This window comes from Lonchura striata, chromosome 2 (genome assembly GCF_050655825.1).
Source record: "Lonchura striata isolate lonStrDom1 chromosome 2, ASM5065582v1, whole genome shotgun sequence".
Taxonomy (NCBI): Eukaryota; Metazoa; Chordata; class Aves; order Passeriformes; family Estrildidae; genus Lonchura; species Lonchura striata.
This window is the reverse complement of record NC_140704.1, coordinates 33,143,980-33,167,244: the sequence shown is the minus strand read 5'-3', so window position 1 is coordinate 33,167,244 and position 23,265 is coordinate 33,143,980. Positions and strand designations below refer to the sequence as shown.

Genomic DNA, 23,265 nt, shown 5'->3' with positions numbered 1-23,265 from the left:
AAATCTTTGGGCTCTAGCAGCTTGTCACTCACTCAGCTAAATAAGTTTCGAGCCATCTCAACATCTGCTTATAAGTGGCTGGACTGCCACTGAATTGCAAAGGTTCAATTCAACCCATATAAATGGAAATTTTAACTGCTGGCATAAAAGCATTTACAAGCTGAGACATATATTATAATGGGAATGAAAATAAACCCTTAAAAATATCTGCACCCCATTTGTTCAGGCTGTGCCTGAACGTTCCCATGCTGAGAAGTACTTCTTGCCATTTATTAACTGTGACTTTAACTAGAAAGTGAAGCTGTTCATTCAAATAAAGTGCATTCCTGGGTCTCCTACTGGAATAGCTGTCATTTTACTGAAGGGCTGTGTCTCAGTGACACGTATGCCAGCAGTAATGGCTGCCCAATGGTGCCATGTCTGTATACATACAATATTCCCCACTCCTGTACCGATGCTGAATGCAAGCCCTAAAACTCCCCTGTGAATTTCCCTCCAAGGGACACAACAAAGTATTTTTAAGAAGGTGTTACTACTTGTTTTTAAATCTTTACACACTGAACTTTCTTGACAAAAATCTGTGAACCCAGATAATCAAATAGTCATAATCTCACACACACACACAGACACACACACACAAACACACACTTTTAAACACAGTTGTCCCTGAGCACAATCTGCAGCTGCACAACCAATTAGTGATATGTTGGTGGGTGGGAGAAGTTATTCAAAACTTGCACTTTTATGCCCAGAAGGGTTTGTATGTGTGTGTGCCCCTGGTAACCACACAGGGGAAAAAGTGCAGGTGTTCCTGTTTGCAAAATAGTGCCTACAAAATCAGAGACCAGGTCAAGAGCCCAGTGAACAGGAGATCCTTCCCTCATTCATTTCCTCAAGTTAAGCCCTAATGTGCTACAAACTTCTTCTGGTTATTGTTAAAGGGGAATGGAGAGTTTCACAAAATCTCTCTAGTAAAGAAGCTTATATTACCCCTAAAAAGAATGGGGGATGGTGGGAGGAAAGACCCTCATCTGCAGTATGGCGATTTCAAGCAGTGAGCTTGGAAGCCCTGCTTTTAATCCAGGAATTTAATTTCAAACAGGTGCTGCTGTCTGTCCTGTTTGGAACCTGGGAGGATTTGAGATCCTGCTTGCTCCAGGAAAAAGCTTGTGCAACTTTTCCTGATGCTTGAAGGTGGCAGCTTCAGATCCCTTGGAAGGAAGAGGCTGGAGCTTGGCTTAGGGGTGAGAAGGGGTAGGGGGCTGGGGGAGCAGGGGCCAAGTGTTGGGTTTCAGTGTTGGGTAACACGTGAGCTGCAAGCCTGCTGCTGTAGATAGACCATTCTCACTTCTGCATGGGAGCTGGAATACTCATCTTTTCTTTTGCTGACAGTTCCCACTTGGAGGTCTGCAGACCACGAGGTGGCATATTCTTCTCCCAGGTGATTTAACTACCCCCGCCTGAGGTGCCTGCCAGGGCCTCAAGCTGTGCCTGGACCTACACAGCCATATTCCTTCAAGATGTTTAAGCCTCTTTTCATTAAGTTTGCTCCAGTTGTTCTGATGCTGCTCTTGACCCTTGCTGTCAAGTGTTATAGCAGGATATTAAACTGGCACCCTCTGTTACATGTTAAGAAAACAGCTATGAAACCAGAGAGCTTGGTGGACACACTTTCTGCAGTCTGTCAGTGAGGGCATCCTTTGAACACCAGATCCCCTCCTCCCAGCCAGGTGAAGTCGGATGGAGCCCTCAGCCCCTACAGGGACAGTCCCCTTCCCTTCCCACGGGCTGCTGGGTTTATGAGGGGCAGCTGTACCTCTGGGCCATCATCCTCGTGAGGGCAGTGGTATCCCACTGTATCCTACAGGGTATCCCAGTGCTTTTGGGCTGCCTCTGCTGGGGCCTGGGAGCTGGCCTGGCCCACTGAGAACTCTTTGTTTCTGCATGCTTTTGTGTGCAAATAATTATAGGTGAAATTTAAGTGACCTCCATGTCTCACTACTTGATTTGAAGGCACAATTAAATACCTAGATGTATAAATAGCCTAAAGTGGACCTTTCAGTTAATGTTTAGAACAGCAATAGGGGCCAGATTAACTTTGACCTTTTACCTGAAAATTAGCTATACTGTACATTTAAACTCCCAAACTCGTTGAAACCTTATAGACCCTGCCTTGTAATCAAACCCCTAAATGTCAGCTTTGCTGACTAGGAGTACATGTCCTCTGGGGGCTGTTCACTGTGCAACAAAATGCCCTTCTAGAAGAATTAGTATCTCCCTGTAATTTTATTTGTTCCATCAAAAGCAGTAAAGAAGAAATGTTGGAAGAAATGTTCCTTTCCCCTGAGCTTTGTGTTGTGAGATCACTTTGGTGATCCAGTGCATCCACCCTACCTTGTTGTGTGTACTATCAACTCCAGTGGTGCAGCTCAGTGAACCACCTGGAGATGTGGATGAGCAGCTCTTGCTCAAAAGGTCCTGGTAATGTTTGCAGGGTAATTTAAGTAAATAACAGGGAACAGAGTGAGCAGTTACAGCAGAGTGTAACCTTGCCTGAGCTGCATGAATATGCAGAGGTCTCTCCTACTCCTGTACATCAGACTCTTAGAAAAGTAATTTTTCCAGAGAGTGAAAAAACAAAAAAAAATACCTGAGTTGTTCAGCTGCCTGCTAAGGAAGACAGCAGTACTGGATTCTGTGGGATCAAAAAAGGTCCTTCAGCTGTGCTTTTGAAACAAACAATTTCTTCTTCTGGCAAAATCCAAAACTCATTGTGAACCTTTGAACTCAGCAATAATCCACAACAATGCTTCCTGGGAACTGCTGTTCTCATGAATAGATGTAGCCATCTGGATACGGCTAGCTATTGTTAAACATGATGTTTATATGATGTCATATGCACCTATGCCTCTATAAAGAAAGAAATGCGTTTTTCTGCACCAGTGATTTTGTATTTTGAAAGCTAACACAGTAATTTTCCACCCTTTTATGATTAATGTATCCTTTGTCAACCATTCTCTATGAGAACTATGAACTCTTTAAAAAAGCTGCATCTGTAGATCACTATCTAATATTTATGTACTTACTTTCTTTCATTGTCTTTCCTTGACCTGGAATCTCCCAGAAGTCTTCAGATCACTGGCTGAAAACCAGAAGGTAGGATATGTGGGGAAATGATAGTGTGAAGCTTTTAATGCTCCTTTTGAAGGGAGCATCAGGCTACACCCCAGTCTTTCACTGGATGCTGGTTAGCCACAAGAGTAGGGGCAGCATTTGCTCTGTGTTCTTTGTGCAGAGTCCTTTCCTAACAGGTCAGCAGTGTTAGGAAAGGACCAGGCAGGACGTGGCTCTGTTTTAGACTTTCTGTGCTCAGCTTCATTAATAAACAAAACTTCAGTAATTGTTTTGCAACACGACATGACCATAGGTTGTGCTTCCTGTTACTTCCATCAGCCCTGAGGGCACCCAGATGTCAGCTGGGAAATCAGCTCCATCAGCAGGCTAAAGCCTACAGTAGGTCCCTGCTTTTGGTACTGCACACACAAAGTGTTCAAGGCATGTGGGCCCTTGGCACAGGCTTGCAGGTTCCTGGTTAGCCAGATGTGATGCCCAGGCAGGTCTTGATGTCCACCAGGACTTGGTGAATGCCTCAGCTTCTCAGAAAAAGGACAGATTGGGAGGGATTGTGGGCTGGGAGGCATGGCAGGGCAGCCTGCACCATCAGCATGGTTTAAATTTGTTTCCCAACACGCAGGGCAAGATTTGGTGGCCTCCTCTGTTTCTTGCTGCTCAGTCCATGAAGTCACTCTTCCTTTGCAAAGACTCATTCCTGCCTCAATAAATAGAGTTTTCCACTGCCACTGTTTATTTTACTGGGGGGAGCTCTTTGTGTCACCTTTCCCTTTTTTTAATTTTGGCCTATTATGGACTACATGCTGGTTTGCTAAACCTGCCAATCTGAATGAGTAGCCCAGGGAATACAAGTTCCTATGGGATAAATGCTCTAGCTTATGACTCATGGGCTAGAATAGTAAAAGCTGATGCATAAAGGGCCCTGGGCACTAGCATACCACTGATGTTTTAAATTTATCTTCTTCAAATGAGAAAGATGTTTTTCTTTAAGACATACAAAAATATACCAGCTCAGTGCAATCTAAATGAAGTTATGTGGGAACACTGCTCTGCACTGTATTGCCAATCTTTTGTGTGTTTATATATAATTTTCCATAGGGCATTCCTGTCTGTAAAAGCACTCAGAATGCTTTCCTGTGGACTCCTTTTGACTGGCAGGAATACTAGCAGCCCTAAGTGTCATGTTGTTCATTTGTGCACAGTGTTTTTACAGCTATTCAATAGCATCTGTGAGTCATTTTCCTGCTGAGCCTCTCAGCTCTTTGGCGTGTGTCAGGTAGAGGTCTCAGGCAAGCAGGGAGAGGGAAGGAGGGCTGGGCTCTGTGACATGAGGTGCCCAGCTGGCAGCTGTGGTCCAAAGGCAGTGTGGGTGCTGTGGCCAGCTGCCCTGTCTGCATGGGTATGACCCCAGGGAAGGTGTCAAAGGCTTTGGCCCATAAGTTCCTCCAGGACAAATAAAGTGGAAGGGAACTGTGAGCTGGTGTGGATCCCTAGTTCTGTCTTACTCTAAGAGTTGTTTAGAGAAGTGGCTTACTTCCCAAGAAAAAGGTAGGTAACTTCTCTCCCAGAGTAAACCAAAGTAAAAATGGATACTGTCTGTTGCATCTGGATATCTGGTCCTTCCATTTACTGGGGTTGACTGGGAGGTGAGCCTTGCCTGTGTCTGCAGACACACATCACTTTGCACAGATTTATTTTCAAGACTTGTGTGTTGACTTCCACAGAGAGAGATCATCTAGGAAGGCAACACTTTTGGAAGCCATTCTGCTGATTTCTGTGCACCCGCTCAAATATTTAGCACTTATTTCCTGCAACTTGACACAGCTGAAGGTCCTAGCTGTGCTTTGAGGAAAAGGCTGCCCTTGGCTCTAGGTGAGATGCACTCAGTGTTTCCTGGCAGTGAGGTGCTGCAGAGGAAGGGAAGTGGCAAACCTGGCTTTAGCAGTCAAATCCAGAGCTGACCCTAGTGAAAGAATACAGCCTGCCTGTGGGGCAGAAACCCCTCAAAGATGGGGTGCAAGGGTGAGCCAAGTCAGAGAGGACCTGAACATGGAATGCTCCAGTCCAGAACCCCATCTTGGCAGCTGCCATCAGCAGAGAGCCCCTGGGCTGATCATCCTTAGTGAGTAATTTGTGACTTTTGACAGTGAAGAAAAATGTTTATTTCCTTTATTTTCTCTGAATCTCCATGGATTTTTATTCTGGAGGAAAAAGGAAGGGAAAGGGGAAATTTGCATTTAGCCATAAGGGTGACAGTGCATCTAGTTCTTGAAATTTCATGTGTAGTTTAAAGTGAAAAGAGCAAATGGCAGAAAAGTACAACACTGTGACATGCCAGGCATTAATGTTGCTGTCGAAAGAGTGAAAAAAGCACATTTTTTCCAGAGTTATTCACATCTAATCCTTGGACAAAATTGCTCTGCATGACTCACTCATTCCTCTGTTTTCCTTGTCGTACTGAGTTCAATGTCACACAGGCTCCTGAGAATAAACATTCTATAGATTTTGAGCAATATATAGAAAGGGCAAAGACATGAAAAAAGAATAAAAGTATTTTATAAAAATGCACGGACTACAAAAAATGTTTTAAAATATGGCAGAACGTCTGGATCATGAAAAATATTCTAAAAATTTTCTGAAGGCCGGTGTCTGCTTTCTCAACCACTCTTTCTTGTGAGATTCCAGCTAGACCAAAAATAAAATTACCATCTGGGTTGGTTTTGGAGGCAGTTTACAGAATGGGTATCTATGATAGATGAAGAACTGAATATGAATGTGACAATGTCTTAGATTTCAAGTTCTTATTTTTGTGATCTGTACTTATAAGTTTAATTGAGCTGTTTCAATTTCACAATCAGAGGCATTAGAAAAATACTGTCACTTTTCATGTTTAAGACCACAGCTGATGTGAATCCAATATTGGTCTTGAAACTGTAGTGAAAAGCTGAAAAAGAGCAAAAGGAAATGATGAAAAGTTCTTATGTTCTCAATTATTTATTCACTGTTTTTCCCCCTTCATTTTCACTCCAGGGATAGTAATGAGTTTTACGAATGTAAGGTGTCAGCTATAGACTTTTCTGTTGAAACCTCTAAATTTATGGCTCCTTGGGGCATTACAGGCACGGATAATGCATAATTTACAAACAGACTTGAAACTTTCATCTTCCTTTTCCCACTCCTTTTCAGAGCTTTTTGTTCAAGGAGTGATTTGTTTTGCTGTAGTGGAAACCATATGCTCTTCCAAACCTCAGCGGAGTGTAGAAATTCTGCAACGTTGCCAGATGTTGCCGAAGAAACTTCACCTGACATAGAATTACACACTCTTCTTTTCTTCAGGCAAAACCATCTTTCTAAGAGAGCTTTTCTTCCTGCTGTCTGGTAGTGGGCAAGAGGAGACCAAATCACAGCCAGCTGCAGCAGGTACAGTCTCAGCATTGGACTCCTGAGGTCTGTGCCTTGTTTCTGGTGGAGCAGGAGCTGGACATTTACTGATCCACCTCACAAAAAGATAGTTCAATAATTCTTAAATGGGAATCCTGCTTCTGGCATTGATTCCACTTTGTCACTAAGGACTTACTATATTGGATAAAACTAGTCTAGTTCAGGGTTGATGTGACTGTGGCCATGCGTGTGCTGGTGTGACTTGTGCGTGTGCTACAGAGAAGGGTGGAAGAAATATCACAATTGAGCTGATAAGAGTTACTTTGGCTGAGCTCTCTCTGTTACTTAACAGTTAGCATATGATTTGAATTAAAAGATTCTTATTCTCCCTCTTTTGTTCCCTAACAGATTCTATAACATTGGATGCTCTTTTTATTCTAAAAATTCCCTTATTCTGATGTGTGTCTGCATGACTACTTTTCCTTGTGGCCATAAATCAGAGTGTTGAGATGTTTAGGGTATGAGGGTGGGGGACAAGATTGTCCCTTCACTGAAAAATGCAAAATTATGAGGAGAGCCTCCAAGCCCAGGGATGCTGAAGGAAGGTGGGCTGAGCAGAACTGCACAAAGAGGTGTGGATCCTTATACAATCAATTCATTCACAAACTGAATAGGAATTGGATTTCCCAAGTACCTTTGTGGGCTACTTAATTGCAGGTTGTGGATCCCTAGAAATCTAGTAGAATCCAGTGGTTTGGTAACTTCAGTGACTGCCATTTAGGCTACATCTAAAGTGAAATATCAGTAATCTGAGAATTGTGTTAACAACATACTTTTGCCTTCACTCCCTAGCGTGATCAAAATGTTATTTCATCTTAGAGTTTAGCTGGGAGCTGTCTTGATCATTTGTGTGACCATGGGGAGTCATGGACATCCCAGCTGCATTGCCAATGGAATCGTGCCTTCCTATACTGTCTTTGGGACAACTGGGGGCTGAGACCTGGATGTTGCTCTTGTCACTCAGTAAAGATGTTCTCCTGTGCCTCCCATAGATGGATCATGGACAAATTGTGCAACTGTCCATCTGGTGAATCCTCAAACTGCTTTACACCTCACCCTGAGGCCGTACTTGCTCCATTTTTGTGCCACTGCCTGCATTGCTGGGCTACCGGCGCTTTGGCCCTTATTTCCACCCAAGCAGCTGAAACAGCTGTGAGCATTCCCTTCTGGTTTACACAATATCTTAAATGTAATCATTCCCAGCCCTTGTGGTCATACTGCCTAGAGTACAGTTATCTCCTTCAGGGGACAGGCGACACGAGATAAGGAAAACACATACAATCAGATTTTGTTCACTACTCTACTACGTCATGGGTCTTTCCCAGGGTATTTGAGAGAAACAGAACAGGAAACTTTCTGAAGGCGGTGCACCACATCAGTCTTTCTCTGGGTACACTGGTCTTCTTGTGCAGTATTTCTCAGGTTTGGAGACAATACTTTTTTCTAGATAAACTGCTCAAAGTAACTTCAGACTTTTTTTGCCCCAACACTTCTCTTAGTCCAGACAGATTCCTACTGGTGTCTTTGTTTAGCCTTCCTTACTCCTTTCCTACTCCACATGATTCTCATGCCTCCTTGCAAACAAGATGCATATCCTAGGTTCCAGGTAGTCTGTTTATTCAAGCAGCATTGTCTTCAGCATTTTCTACTGAGACTTACCAGATGGCTGCACTTACTGGTCTGGAGAAGTGAGTCTTGGTGGCAGAGTCTCATGTGTTCCCTAGCAACAACTCTCAGCTCTGTGTTGTAACTGGTGTCAGCTGTCAAAACTGACAAAAGTTTAGTTTTCTCTGTATTTCATTTACACACACCCATGTGCTCAACCCCATCTGCTATGCTGGAGGTCCCCTTATTGTATATGATAGTGTGATGGACTGTGATTTGGGCCACTCTTGTTTGGTTTGTTCTTCTGTATTGTGTTACACATAGAATAAAGCCCAAGGTTTCCAGCATAAGTGAAATGCAGCATTCAAATGCTGTGCTGTGAGGTTAAATGGGGGGTTTAAGTACATACAATCACACATTATAAATTGATCCCTCAACATTACAAGAAAATGTAATTATAATATGCAAGTTATGTATTTTTTTTAGCCGTAATACCTAGTTCACACAAGGAATGCTTCTGGCACATAGGATTGCTAATTTTTTTTTAGCTTAAAACCAGGATAAAACTATGATAGCTTTATTCAACAGGGCACTGTGGAAATACACCAAGTCAGCACAAATATATAGCCTGTCACAGTCATTCCTGTATAAAATATGACTCACAGTTTTGAAACATATGGTTACACAAGTTTTAATTTAAGTGGCATCTTCTTCAGTCAGCAAAATGAGGTCTGGCTTGCCTGCAGGAAGTGGAGTCAGCACCTTCACCTGCTGAAGTGAAAAAGCTCCCCCAGTGACTGGTGTTGGTTTCCACAGTTGGTGTATGGCTGAACAAAAATGTGAACCTTTGCACTTGATGCACACAGGGAAAACCCAAGAGCCTTCCCATTCGTTATCTGTAAGCTGCTGGAAATGCAGCTCATCACATACCTTGTGGTCACACAGCCTGTGGTCCCCCCTGCCTGAAACCCCCCACGTGGATAACCAGATGCACCCCATACCATCAGACCTAGACTTTCCCACGAACTCTTGTTTTCAATTTTGCCTCTCAGCCTTGAGAGGGACAGCCCCTTACCATTCCATCCAGCCAAATTATCAAATTATCTATCTATCTATCTATCTATCTATCTATCTATCTATCTATCTATCTATCTATTTTGTCACAGATTATTTTACTGATGCATTGGATAGATTTAAAATCCTCATCTGATCCTAGAAAGGAAATAATAATTAGCACGTACTCTCGCAATAGGAAACTATAATCTCTTCTAGAGGAGAGGAATAGGGCTTGTCCTCCCACTCCTGACAGCTGCTGCTGGGAGACATTTCTGGGCTGTCAGAGCCTCTTTATGCACAGATTCTTTTGTAAGTCTTCATTGCCCTCACCAAGAGGTCTACATTTGACATCTGTTTTTCCCTGTGATTAGTTTGTTTTTTTTTTTGTCTTTCTCAATTTTTTCCCTATCCAACTCTGCCCCTCCCTTCTGTTTTTTTTTTTTTTCCTACTTTTACTTGGTATTTATTTGATGTTGAAAAGATTTTGTGGCAAATGAAATGTAAACTGAATCTAGATTTTGCATCAGGCTTTTCTAGAGTTCTGACAAAGGCTGAATTTTCTTTGGACTGGGTAAAGTTAACCCAAGGAGGAAAATTGGATGGCCACTGAAAAGACAGGTATTTCACTGTAGAGATCTCATTGCAGAGCAGTTCTTGTAAATGCAAGGAGAAATATATCTATAAAGAGTTTGCCTGGGCCTTTCCACTGAAATGGAGTCATCTGATTTTGTTTAAAGTTTTTTGATCCAAAGAACAGGAAAACATTTCACTCATAAAGAGTATCTACAACTGTGTTTGAACCTTTGACACGGGAAACTGAGGAAATTAAACCAGCTGCTACCAGTTTCTCTGGAGCCAGAAAGATGTAAAGCTTACACCAGAAAGATGTAAAACTTACAGAAAGACAAAATGGTCTTTTTTCCTCATGTTGTCATTTTCTAAATGAAGAAAAGGAAAAAGCTATTTTTGGAAAGGGGAAAATGTCTTTGCTTGCATTTCTGCCTGTAATACAATGTGTGGCTGATAAGAAGCTTATGGTTTATGTCGTTACTGTAGGGACTGAGATGACTTCTGAAGTTGGAGAAGGGCTGGAATGAGGTTAGCTCCTTCTGCTGCCTTTGTCCTGTCGTGTGCCCTGACAGTAAATTGCACAGTATCTTAAAATGACCTTCCATTCAGGCTGGATGGAGGTACTTTTAGTCAACTGGTAGGAGCAAGTGACCTCTCACCTTCTAATATTCATTGAGTGCATGGAGGCATTTTCTGTGGCTAAGGGGTGGTCCTACTGGAAGGTGGCCACAGATGTCTGCTCTTGATAAATTTGGTGTTCAGATAGTGGGAGGGGACCTGCCACTGTCTTCACTGGAGAGTGAAATATGTAAGTCATAGGCAAGTGTTTCTGCTGGCTTTTAAACTCCATCACTGCCTGCGAAGACTGAAAACTCTTGACAGGGCCTTGCACTGCCTTGGGACAGGTTTCAGCACCCCCCTTAAGTCCTTCCACAGCTGTTCTGATCCTGTGCTGGGGACCCAGCTGCACCATGTGCAGACAGCTGTTTCCTTCACCCTGATAGCTGGGAAGCAGGGCCAGTTGTTGGTCAGGTGAGTTTGCTTTTTCTTCTGGAAGTTGCCTTGTGCACCTGGTAGAAAGCAAACTTGACAGCATTCTCCTTATAGTAAGTTAGCCTGGTTAATTTGTAATTAGGACTTTCTTACACTGGAAACCTTCATCTGGTAGTCCACTCTCAGAGAAATTTCTGCTTCTTTGGTCATAGCAGCTTTTCAGAGTGTCTAGCCAAACCCACTATCATTGCTGGTTGGGACAACTTATTCAACTTCACTCAGCCCTCTTGCACATCCCCTTCTTGCTCACCTCTCTTCCTCTAGTGCCAGTAATTTCTCTAAACTATTGTGTGTTGCTCAGTGGCAATAAATATTAATAAAGGTATGTCACTTTACTGCTGGAGGAGTGGGAGAAGAGGTGAGTGATGGATGTTTTACTTTAGAGGCTTGGTTCCCTTTGGCATGTCTTTTCCTCCCAGAAGAATTGCCAAATTATATTCTAGTTTCCCTTCCAGATAAACTACATCCTCACATCTGTCTGGCTCTGTTCCAAGCTGTTCCGAGTCAGTAGGAGCTGGGAGAAAAGTTTAACATGCAAATTGAAAATGTCAAATTTTGGCTTTGTTTATTGCTAGTTTTGTAGAAAGGAGGAAGTAGAAAGCTCTTCTGTCAGAACAAGTCACTATTATTGTCTTGCTTTGAGTAAATGAACCTCTGAATTGCAGTAGAGGGAGTGTCTGGGGTGCTAGGAGAGACTGCAGGGACAGCTCTGTAGGAGCAATCTTGGATGTGCTGGAAGAGCTGGAAGTGTGGTACTGGGAAGTGTGCATCACTGGAGCATTCATCTGCCTTTAAGCAGTTGAACGTTATGAATGCTGGAAAGAAGTGGAGAAGAGACAACTGCACAAAAGGTGTTTTGTTACAATGAGGCAGGTGTGATAAGACTTCTGAGCTCAGTGTGAAACCTCTCCATAGGAATGCAATATACTGCACTGACCTGGCGTTTCACTCTTTAATTATATCACTTCTGTCTGCAAGACACAATTCTGTGATCAAACATCTCATTAAAACTGAGAGCATTTGTATATGCAAATTTAACACATGCTTTGGGAAACACAGTTTCCATGAAAAGCTTTTGGGGTGCCCAGGGTGCTCTGCTGTGAATAAAATGCATTTTAATTACATGGATCAAGTGTGTTCTATACAGATGGTGTTTTGGTCTGGATTGAACCAGAAGACCAGAAATGCTAGGGTAATTTAAGTAGTAAATATTAATAATTCCATCACAGGACAAACATAACAAGAAGAGAAATTGACCCAGCAAAGTGTGTGATCATGGTAGGACTGATGTTGTCACAACTATTTGTGCTGCTTTGGTGCAGAAAGAGATTGATCTGAAGGTTCCAAATAATGGGGCCTTCATATCAAGGTTGTTCATGTGTGAGCACTGATGTGCAAAGATGTCTGAAGATCACAGTAAACTGACATCAGCTGAATTTGAGAAATGGAGGAGGTAATGAAAAGATCCAGATTTAAGGGTAAAGTACTGGTAAATATGAAAATGATTTATCTATAACTGTTCCTACTTTGTCTGCTTGCTTGGTTTTCTTCTGCATGTGTTGTAAAACTGGAGATGAGCAACTTTTCTGACACAGAAGCAAAGAAAAAAATGCCACATGCCACCTAAAATTGAGTGCTAATGTACAGACAGAGAATAAGGCTTTGCTTGGTGGTGTAAAGAGGTCCATGTTGTTATTTATGGAAGCTGAAATGTTACATGAAATGGACCATAAATCTCTTGCTACCATTGCCAAACTGGGTCTGTCCAGCACACTTGCTAGAACAGAGACAAGTTTTAACTTTAGAGGTGTGATTTGTGTATCCAATGCAAACCTGATGGAGAGGTGTTAATAGCAGGCAGATACTGGAGCATTCAGTGGAAGTCCCCCGGTATATGTCACTTAAAAAATACCTTTCAGCTTTAATTGGAATATGGATTATGATACTTGTGATGATCCCATGATGAAAACCTGTCATGAAGTCCTTACCACAAGAGCAGTGTTCTCTTAGCTTCCCTCTCCCATTCAGAGAAGCAGATCCTCATAATAGACGGGATTTTCTCTAAGGCAGCAGTGAAGTGATTCATAAGGAGTTGAAGAAAAATTGCTGAAAAAGATGGATGAAGGCATGAAGGCTGCTTAGGGACAGAACAAGAGATGAGCTAAAGATTCCCAGTGAATAATGATACTGGGAAAGTTGTCTAGGCTTGTTGCATATGTCAAAAATACAGACCACACTGAGTGGAGTAGTATTATATTGGTGTTTCAGGGAAAAATAAGCACATTGCCATCCATAAGTACTTACTGGACTAGTAAAAATGCTTGAAAAAAGCATAAAATGAAAGCAGTATTGCAAAACCGAATGTATTCGGGTAAAATAACTTTTCAATTGAAGCTTTATCAAGAAATTATCTTTCTTTTTATTTTTTGATAATTTGTGCAGTTTTCTTTCTTGTTGAATTTTTATGTGTTGAATTAAAGTAGAGACTGCTTTTAAGGATTACTTATAAGCATTTAACTCAAACGTAAGTTTAAACAAAATCATTGATACAGTTGGGACTAAAAAGACAGATTACACTATGGATGTTGATATTTTTTTTTTAGTTAAAGTGGAACCCTTAGTTACAGAGTAAGTTCTCTACTGCCCTTCTCTGTGGGGCAAGATCAATTGAGTTAATCACTGCACTTAACTAAAGCTGGATTTGAAATAACAGGGGAAGAGTATAATTCTGTATGTTTTTGTCTGATTCTGAAGTCCTTACCTGCAGAAGTACGGTGAGTTAAATCAATGAGACTATTCACATGGATAAGCATTAATCATACGAGTAATGAGAAAAGGTTGAAGGGTCGTTCTTAAAATTGCTAAGAAGCTTTGCAGCTGCTTCATATGGACTAACTATCATTATATTTCCCCAGTTACTTCTCCTAATGCAGTAGTGATTAATTAAACTAGGGTGATATTGACCCCAAGCTAGTTTGTTCCCTGTTCAAGCCCCCTTTAAATGGTGTCTAGAGGACTGAAGTGGGTGTGAGGTGTGCAGGCCAAAGTCTACAGCAGTGCCTGTGCATGAAGTCCATTCCATCCTCTGCTGGTTTCAGATTTCCTTTCTAAAGAAATTTGTCTTGGCGCCTGAAATGGAGTTTCCAATCCCCATCCCCCTCTTGGCATCCCGGTCTGAACATATCAGTTATCATCTCATGCTACAGCACAGCGAGCATAGAAGTATTTATAGCTGGCCATGGCTATCGAGAGAGATTTGCAGTAGTCTCTTCAGTGCTTCCACACATGCCTAGAGTAATTACTTCCTTTCCCTGAAAAAGTAAACTTGCATCTTCCAAAACAGCAGCATCAGCCTTCAGGCTGGATATTCTCCCAGGTGTTTTGTTCCCTCGGCGTTTACAGACATCAGGATGTCATTTCTGTTACTTCTGACTGCCCAGGGACTGTCCCTACTTAGCCATAATACCATTACCAGAAATCAGCCTTGAAGCTGAATGATCCAGCGACCCATTGTTCCAGTTCTGAATTTATCTTCTGAAGGGACAGTCAGGGCCATGTCAAAACCATCTGCTTTTCTTGTGTTGAGGACCAGAGCATGCTGTATTATATGGCTTGTATTAATGGTGAGATTTTCAGCAGCATAGGAAAATATTTCCAAGCCTCTGATTTTTTTGAATCACTGTTATTCTTGCTTCATACATGGTTGCAGTGCAGTATAAGAAGAACTTTCTTGTATTTATTCACCCTTTCAGGAAGAAACTGACTGCTGGTACCTTTTTCTTGTCTATTTCTTTAGTCTGATATATTTGTTTATTTATTAGATATTATTATTTTTGTCCACCTCCTAAGAAGAGCCTTAAGAGGAACGAGCCACTTTGATTTTGGAGTTTTGCATTTTCTTTTGAAACATCTGGACATTTTTGAAGGCCCAGTATATAGTGTTTTTCTGCATCAAGGTGTCTGAGTTATTGCTATCTTCATTAAACCAGAAGAAAATTTAGAAGGACAATGATGATAGGCATTGTTATCACAAGTGGTAAAGTGTACTGCCCTGTAGAAATTGTTACCCTTGCACCAATGAAAATTCCCATGCCAGAAGAAAAGAAAAAGGAAACACAAGAAATAGTGTGGGAGATTCCCATATTTGATTCTCACTCAGTACTTTGGAAGAATATGCTCTGCCAGCATGCCAAGGGAAACAGTATTTCCAACTGCAGATGAGTTATTTCTTACCCAAATCTGCACTTAGTCTTTCTTTCCTGTTCCTTACACACTGTGTTTTTTCATGAACAATTGTCTACTAAGCCAGTATCACACTCAATAAGTAATCTGTTTCCAGCAAAGAAAGAGGGAAACAAGAAAACTTCCTTTCCTGGGAAAGAAAGGCAGGTGCTGCTGGCATAAATCAACAAAAAGTGAGTTTGTTCATTTAGCTATCCAGTAAGTCCTAATATGTCATCATGTCATGTACAGGATTCAGCTGCTTTAATAGTGTTATCCTTCTCTCTTTTTAGAAGGGAGTTCATTTCAGTAGGCTTGTAAAGTACAATACACTGTATTAGAGGTTTCATTATTCACGGGGACCAACAGAGAAAAGAAAGATCTTTCCACACGTGATTAATACTTCAGCTGAATACCATGTGCTGGATTTGGGCCATCCATCAGCAATTTAACATCTGTAATCTGGCCATGGTGAGTCACTATTAACATCATGAACAAATCATGGATGCTCTGTGGTCTTAGCAGAGTTTATGGGTCTTGTATGAATTGAATGTGTGTTCAGCCTGGGGATGAAATGTGGATGGTCTAAATTAGAGGCAAAGGATGTTATGAAAAGGAACCTTGCCATTTATTTATTTATTAAGTATATGTATATGAGGACTGTTTGTAAAAATCTGGCTCTCAGCTGTTCCCTAACAGGGAAAGGTTAGAGGATGGGAGCCGGTGGAATTTAACAGAAATTCACTGATAAAAAATAATAAAACAGAGGGAGGTGATCAAATCCAACACACAGGCACATCCTTGAACCTGTAAAGGCATGCAGAGAGTTTGGTGGCAAGTCTGGTTTTGTTTAATTGCACCCAGCACCATGAGCTGTGGGCGCCTGCACACCAGTGTGGGGGGCAGGGTGAGGTTTCCCCTCTGCTCTGTCCCCCTTGCTGAGGACAGATGGCCTTTTTGCACCATGCTTGCTCAGTGCTGTGATGATGCAGCTATAACTTGAGCAGTGAGCTTACAAATGGCTGAGGCCAGAAGAGGCTGCCGAGGGAATAACCTGAAGGTGCTCGTCTCCTGCATAGGTGATGCTCATCTCTAACTGCATTCATTAATTCTTCAGGAGGGAAACCACTCCCTCGTCTAGACAAATTTCCCTGTGCCATGATCCTTTCATTCTGGGCATGCTGGCAGCAAGTGGCATGTCCCTGTGCTGACTCAAGTCCTGCCATTACCCTTGCCCCATGCCACCACAGAGATGCTCGTGCTGGAGATCGCCTAGTTTGTGCTTCTGGGCCTGTGAGGGGCAATGTGCTCAGGGAAAGCCCTCATCCCTGGGATACTCTGCCTTCCTGGGTCTGATGTACAGAATTTGTTGACCATGAAGGAGCATTATAGAATTCGGCTAATCATTCAGGCATTTTCTAAAAAAGAGGGTGAAAATGTATTGGAACAATCTTTTTCTTTGTTTGGCCTGGGGAGTGTTAGAGTGGCTGCTGCCCGCATAGATCCTGTAATGCATGTTTAAACATACTCATCGCTCTGCGACTGGTTTATATGATAGTTGCTTTGGTGATGCAAATAAACAAAAAACTGGGACATACCTGGTGCTGTCTGGGGCTGCAGAGCTGTATAATCCATAATTTTCAGATTTCTCCATTCATGAAGAATAATCTGATCTTGTCCATGCTTCTGCTTTGGTTTTGTCCCTGCCTTCTCAGAAAAGCAGTGCAATAGCTCTGTCAGGGTGAGTTTCGTTGAATGGCAGGTTCTGGAGGGGAACATGAACAATTTCTGCAAATTGCCTTCAAAAGCAGCACAGGATCTTTCAGTCAATTCTAAAAGAACTGTTTACTGTTGCATATGGCAGTCATTATTTTGAATAATAAACCTACTGAGAATCTGAACAAGCATGGGCCAACAGATGGGTCATCTTGCTTAGCAATTTAAGCAAGTAATTTATTTCAATCATCAGGACAAAGCATGTGAAGATTATTAATTCCTTGCCAAGACACATGCAGCAAAGTCTCACAGACTTCTGAATCTTGTAACCATTACGGAAATGAACACCTCTTTCAGATTTGGGACCATTTTTGCTTTCAGCAAATGCTTTCAGCATTTTTTTCATATTTCTTACTAATAAACCCCATTTTCTGATTCAAATCAAGAGGAGGTAAGATATTAATAACTATAAAATTATAATGCAATTTCATCTGATTTGGGTAGTGCTATACAAAAGTTATTCATTAAGCAACAAAAACAGAGAAGCACTTATGTTCTTTTCAGTAATAATTATGTATCCTATCTTCCTCCGAGGTGATTAGAGCCAGGAAAAGGAATATAAATATGTTTCAGCTTCCTCTGGTAGCGACATGACAGAATGGGTTGCCATTGAATTAGCTCCTAAAATCTTCTGTTCCTTCTCTTTGGAAGTAGATGTTCAGCTCTCAAAAGCCATGGAAGTGATGACTGAGAATTGAAATTTGTTGTCATCCTAACTGATCAGGCAGTGCAGACAGCACAAGTACCTTAGCACCATTGCACAGAAGTGTTTCCACTCTGATTTGGAGCTATTGTCACCAGGGTGGTTGCAAGTCCATGGAGTGTTCCAGAGTGTCTGCTGTGACTGATGGGAGGTGCAGCTCATCCTACCACTGAGGACACCTTATGTAACATTTCCTCACCAGTCCAGGATGGAGATTTGCTGTGGGCTGCGCCACAGCTCTGCTTAAGGAGTACAGCATCACTCCTGGAGAACCAAGTATCATTCCAAGGTATGGTCTCTCTTTTCAGTGAACTTCAGCCCTTTTTCAGTGGCTGAAGTTCACTGGCAAGAATGAATTCTGAAAAAAAAAAAAAAAAAAACACCAAAAAAAAGCTGCTTTGGACACAAAACTGGTTTTGCAAAAAACTGCCAAACCCTGCACTGGGTTTCATACTGTTAGCATGCCTGATAATTTGCAGTTGTAAAACAGTGCAGCCAGATGGGGTCATGAAACAACATGAGAGGTTTTGGTACCTGGTACCAGAGCTGCTGCACATCAGTTCCACACAAAACTTCCTCAGGTCTCTCCAACATGTGTCACAGTGCACTTGGAGCTCCCTGATGGCAATATCATGTGGCTGCAGTGACCTAAGCCACACTCAGCCCTGTGGCCAATGAGGTAAGGAAAATTATCTGGTTCTTGAAGAGGCTGGTGGGCTGCAGCAGGAGCTGAGGCATGAAGTAGGCACGGTGGGTTCTCACACACACCATACCTCTCCTTGCAAGCCCTCTCAGCTCATGGCAAATGCAGTCAGATACATTTATCTAAACCAGTTAATTTAACCCTCCTTTCAGACATCAAGGAGCATGTCAAACCTATGTAACTGGATTGTCTGCCTGACAAGTTTTTTTACCAATAGCAAGCTTTGTAAATATGTAGCATGTTTACCTGAATCTCCACACTATGATCAGTGTTGTCATATAAAATTTAGCTACTGATATTTCATTTTGAGCCATAAATGTTAAATGAATTTTTGAAATTGATTTAAAAATTGCAATATTTACTCATTAGCCAGTGTTCTGTGTGAGCAGAAATGAAGTTTATCAAGAGTACATTGTCCTAGACATTAAAAAATAGTGAGTAAGTTATGAAAAGAAGCTCCTTCCATTTTTGAGAGATCTGTGGCTGGTTTTGAGAATGTTTATGGAGTGCTAAGTGGATTTAAGAAGCACTAAGCAACCCTGAAAGATAGAAAGGGAGAAAATGTGAGAAAAGCAAAATAACAATCTATATCCCAATGCATACTTGTCTCAAAGACTATTTCTCCTCAGGAAAAAAAATTCTGCCAAGCTTCTAAAACTCCAAATATTTTACTTTGACATTTTCAAAAAGAATACTTCTGATTTAATAATTTCATAATAATTGTTTCATCAAGAAACAATTGAATTGAAAAAGCTTGGAGATAGTCCATTTTTTGGCCCAGAACAGAATGAATTTGTTTTTCTTTCACCAAAAATGATGAAACATGATTAGTTTTGAATCTGAAACCCATTCCCTTTGAAATTGTGCTGGAGTTTTTCCCCTCTCTGCCATGTCCCCATGGCACACTTGAGCCTTTGCCAGGCTCCTGACCTCTGTTCTCCACTTTATGCCCCCAAACTGGCCATGTCCCTTGGGCAAATTCTGCCAGGCACAAAGAGCAGTGGAGACCAGCTCTAGCCTGTGTGAAATCACCAAACCCCTTCCAAACCAAAGTGGAAATTCCTGTTGGGAGCCAGCTGGTTTTGGATGCACTAGTGACTTAGCTCTACTTTCCCTTTTATCTCTATTATTTCAGCAACATTGCTGTGGTTTCTAAACTCTTTAGTTACAGCACACATTGCCTCTCCCACCCATTGACTTCAGAGCCTGCTGAGGACTTCTGTCCTTTAAGAAAGAAAAGCCTTAATGCATGTAGAGAAGAAAAAGTTCCAGATGTTTTGAAAACTCTCAAAATACCCTGGATTTTCTTTTTGTAAGGAACTTTTCGCAACCTGATAAAAGCCAATTTTCTTAGCAAACAGATTATATGTCAGCCAGAGGTGTGAAACCTGAATAGAAAAGAACCAAATTCCAGTTAAAGAGAGGAGGAAAGGCAGTCTCCAAGAATCACTACATGCTTTCTAATTCCCTTAAAAAATAAAATTCAATATCTAAGAAGAAAATTAAAACAAAGTATGTTAAAAATAGATAACGGCATAACAGAATTCCAAATGTAGTATCAAGCATATTGACATGGAGTTTTAACTACCTTTTCTTTTTTTCTTACTTTAGACAGAAAAGTATGCAAATCACAAACTATGCTTTTTTCTAAAAATACATTGAGTGAATCATCACAGAGAGTGGATGAACCAAGCTTGATTTGATGAATTGTTAGGCAACAAATGGAATAGAACTTTGAACTTTTGAACATTTCAAAGTAGTACATTTCTTGCATCTTGCATTATATATGTTGAAAAACTGGTAAACTGACCCATGGAAAAAACTACCTGTGTGCACATCTTGTTTTGTGTTGTGACAGACAGAAACAGTTCCATAGAAATGAGGCCGGATTAAGTACTTTTCATGAGCAAGTGCTCTACAGAGACAGAGAAGTCAGCAGGCACTTTCTTTTAGAGGTGGGAAAATAGAGATGCAGCAGCTTCCAAGAGCAGAGCTGCAATGGACAGGAATCTCCTCAGGTATGAGACTTTCCTCTAAGAGAGACTTGACTGTCTAAAGGGAATACAAGCACTGGAGGGATGCCCCAAGAGACTTTTTACTCTCTCCTCTAACTCTTTCCCTGGCAGAAGCTTTACACTGCCTCAGACAGCACCTGCTTCCTTACTTTTGTAGGGTTATGAAGGATTTCCAGGTCTAACAGAGGGCCCTCTCCATGCTGGGCTAGCTGCTGTGGCTTGGCAGTGGATTTCACTCTTGGGAAGCTGAAGGCCAGATGACATTGCTGGGTGCCACATGACAAACACTGTCTGCCTGGCTGGGCTCCCAAGCTGTCCTTCCACAGCCTGCAAGGCAAGAGGTTGCAGCCTCCCAGACAGGGTGGTTCAGCACAGGGGGACAGGGATTAATGCTCAGTTTGCAGTCAGGAGTGAGCCCAGCAAACAGCCCCGTGCAGGGACAGCCAGTGGGAGTTCGGGGGATAATGAATAGAGCCACTTGCAGACCACACATGCTGCTTGAATGACTGGCCTCTAAGGAAAAGCAAAGCTCTTTGCCAGTGGCCAAATTCCTTGGTACACATTGTTTTGCCATGTCACAGGGATTAAAGTCACATGTTGTATTTGAAGCTCTCGGGATGAAAGGCTTACTGACCTATGTGGGATGATGGCTGCTCACAGAGGGCTGGTAAGCTGCCAATCTCTTTTTGTTGAGTTAAATATCAATTTTTTCTCATTAATTTTAAGGGGTGGGTTTACCTTGCAGAATTTGCTTGTTATGCCTTTTCAGATCTATATTTCAATACAGTTTTGGCATGATTGTGAGTTCTTGTGTCCTTCCCTGGGGTGAGCCGCAGTAGCCAGTGACACCAATGTATTGGTCTATATTAAACTTGTAACTGAGAAGAAGTCCAGTCAGACACACTCACTATCACCTAAATAACAAACATCTCTTCAAGTTCAGAGTAGAACTGCAGCTCATCTTTTGGAAACCGAACGTCAGAGAAGGGAGTTTTGCTGAAACTGACAGCCACCATCGGAGCTCCTTGCTTATGTCTCCTGTGTCTGCTCATGCACAGGGTGAAGTGCACTACAGACACACTAAGTGAGCCAGGAGGGATTCTTATTTTCTCTGTCAAATCCCACTGAAGACTTGCCTGTCCCCTTTTGTGCTTCCCTCAGGCCAGGGCAGTGAAGAGGTAAAGCTGAAGGAACACTGAGCCACTGTGAAGAGGCGTCTGGCTGGGCTGCATCATCAATGAAGATACCTGAGTGCCTGCACTCTGCCTTCCATGCAAGCTTCCTTGCAAGCTTTGGAGATGTTATACATATGAAAGACAAAAAAGCTCTTCTGGGTCTAAAATGAGTCTTATGAGGAGCAGAAAGTGTGCACACTCTGAAGATCAAGAATTGGGTGATAGGAGTTTTGAGGTAGTAAAGCATAAGTAAATCAGGCAGAGTTATAGAGAGTGCATGCTGACCATCATGAGCTGTGTCAAAAAGCAAAACATGGGGGGGGAATCCCCTCACTTTGCCACAGGTTTTAAGGAGTGTGCATATGAAACCAAGTGACAGTAGGGTTACTGTCTTGAGTACAGTATCACAATAGAAAATGAATGTACGCTCAAGTGCAAACAGAAGTTCTTGTTTAGTTGGAGATGGCCACAGGAACACAATCTGGCTTGGTGCTACACAGAGTGATACAACCATTCCTTTGGCAGTGAAACCAGCTGAAGGAGAAAGTAGAATGCGGGAGTTAGGTCAGTTACCTTTTCTATGTGGAGTGGCAGCATGCTGTCTGAATGTGTTGATAGGTTACAAAAAGGAAGAAAATACACATACAGTGTGTGTAATTAGAACTCAGTGAGATGCATCCATCAATGGGTTAAAGCGTACCTAATTTTTGATCTCAGCAAAAAGGCAGAGACCATATTTTCTTAGGAAGCCTTTCTAAATGTGGCAGAAAAATTGAAAAAGTAGATGGAAGAAGACAAACTTTCCCCAGCTCAAGTCTAAAGCCAAGTTCCTTTTGAATTGCAGAAGACGTGGGTTGACTTTTGATCACACAAACATAAGTAAAACCCCCAGACACTCAAGGTGTAAAAAGGACACATTACCTTGCCTAAGTGTAAGCCAAATGGAAGAAATTAAATGTGTACAAGGATCGTATTCCATTGCTTCTGAATGGAGGCCTTGCTGAAACCAAATATTTTTTTTACATGTGAGGCATCAGCGGGGTTCTGAAACTCTTCTTAGGAGAAATACAGAACACATTTTTTCAGATCTAACACCTTATATGTGCAGAAGAAACTATTTCCCTTGCCTTCTGGCTGGGTTTTCCTTGACACCTATGACAACTCACTGGGAAAATCAACATATTTGGGACGGTCTGGATTTTGCTAGAGTCTACCTAGATGACACTTGCATTTTGGAAAAAAACAGAGGCTCTTGACAAGTCTGGACTGAGCCACATCTGCTAGATGAAAGTTAAACACCCCCAGAATACCACGGAAACAGCAGATCTGTGAGAGCAGGGGACAGGGTGTGATGTCTGAGACTGGTAAGGCTGTGATCATCACAAACACAGCTCCTAAATAAGCAAAAAGATGTTACAGAGATTCTGAATCATGCAGTGAAGTGGAGGTTTTAAATGGCTACCTGAAGGAACAATTCAATACTATAAATACAGGGGATTGACAGAAAATGTGCAATTGCCATAGCTGTAAGAAGGAATTACAGACACCCTTCCTCTGAATCTTTCTGATGATAAGCACACAATTAGGATGACCCCACTGTCTTCAACATCAAGGGCACAACAAATTATGGGTGGTCTTTCTGGAGTCTAAAACCATAGCTGCTGCCTCAGGGAAGATCCACCTGGACACATGGCAATGCAGAGGCTGACCATTGCTAATCACAGTCAGGGTTGTGCACTTAGGGCCCAACTCAGCCTGGATCTTCTCTCACATTTAGCATATCAGCACTGGTATGAGAAACCCTGCTAAGTCAAA

The 23,265-nt window shown here is 42.0% G+C and overlaps 1 long non-coding RNA gene across 16 annotated transcripts in view; it reads left to right on the top strand.

Annotated features, from left to right (window-relative positions):
• LOC146768178 (uncharacterized) overlaps positions 1 to 23,265 on the top strand; it is a 43,535-nt gene that overhangs the window by 9,462 nt on the left and 10,808 nt on the right. For 8 of the 16 annotated variants that reach the window (XR_014951700.1, XR_014951705.1, XR_014951699.1 and 5 more), the window contains one exon: positions 1,103 to 17,846. This is a non-coding gene — a long non-coding RNA (uncharacterized LOC146768178). The remainder of the gene's footprint in view (positions 1 to 1,102; positions 17,847 to 23,265) is intronic. The other 8 variants (XR_014951698.1, XR_014951696.1, XR_014951695.1 and 5 more) reach the window with 8 other exon arrangements.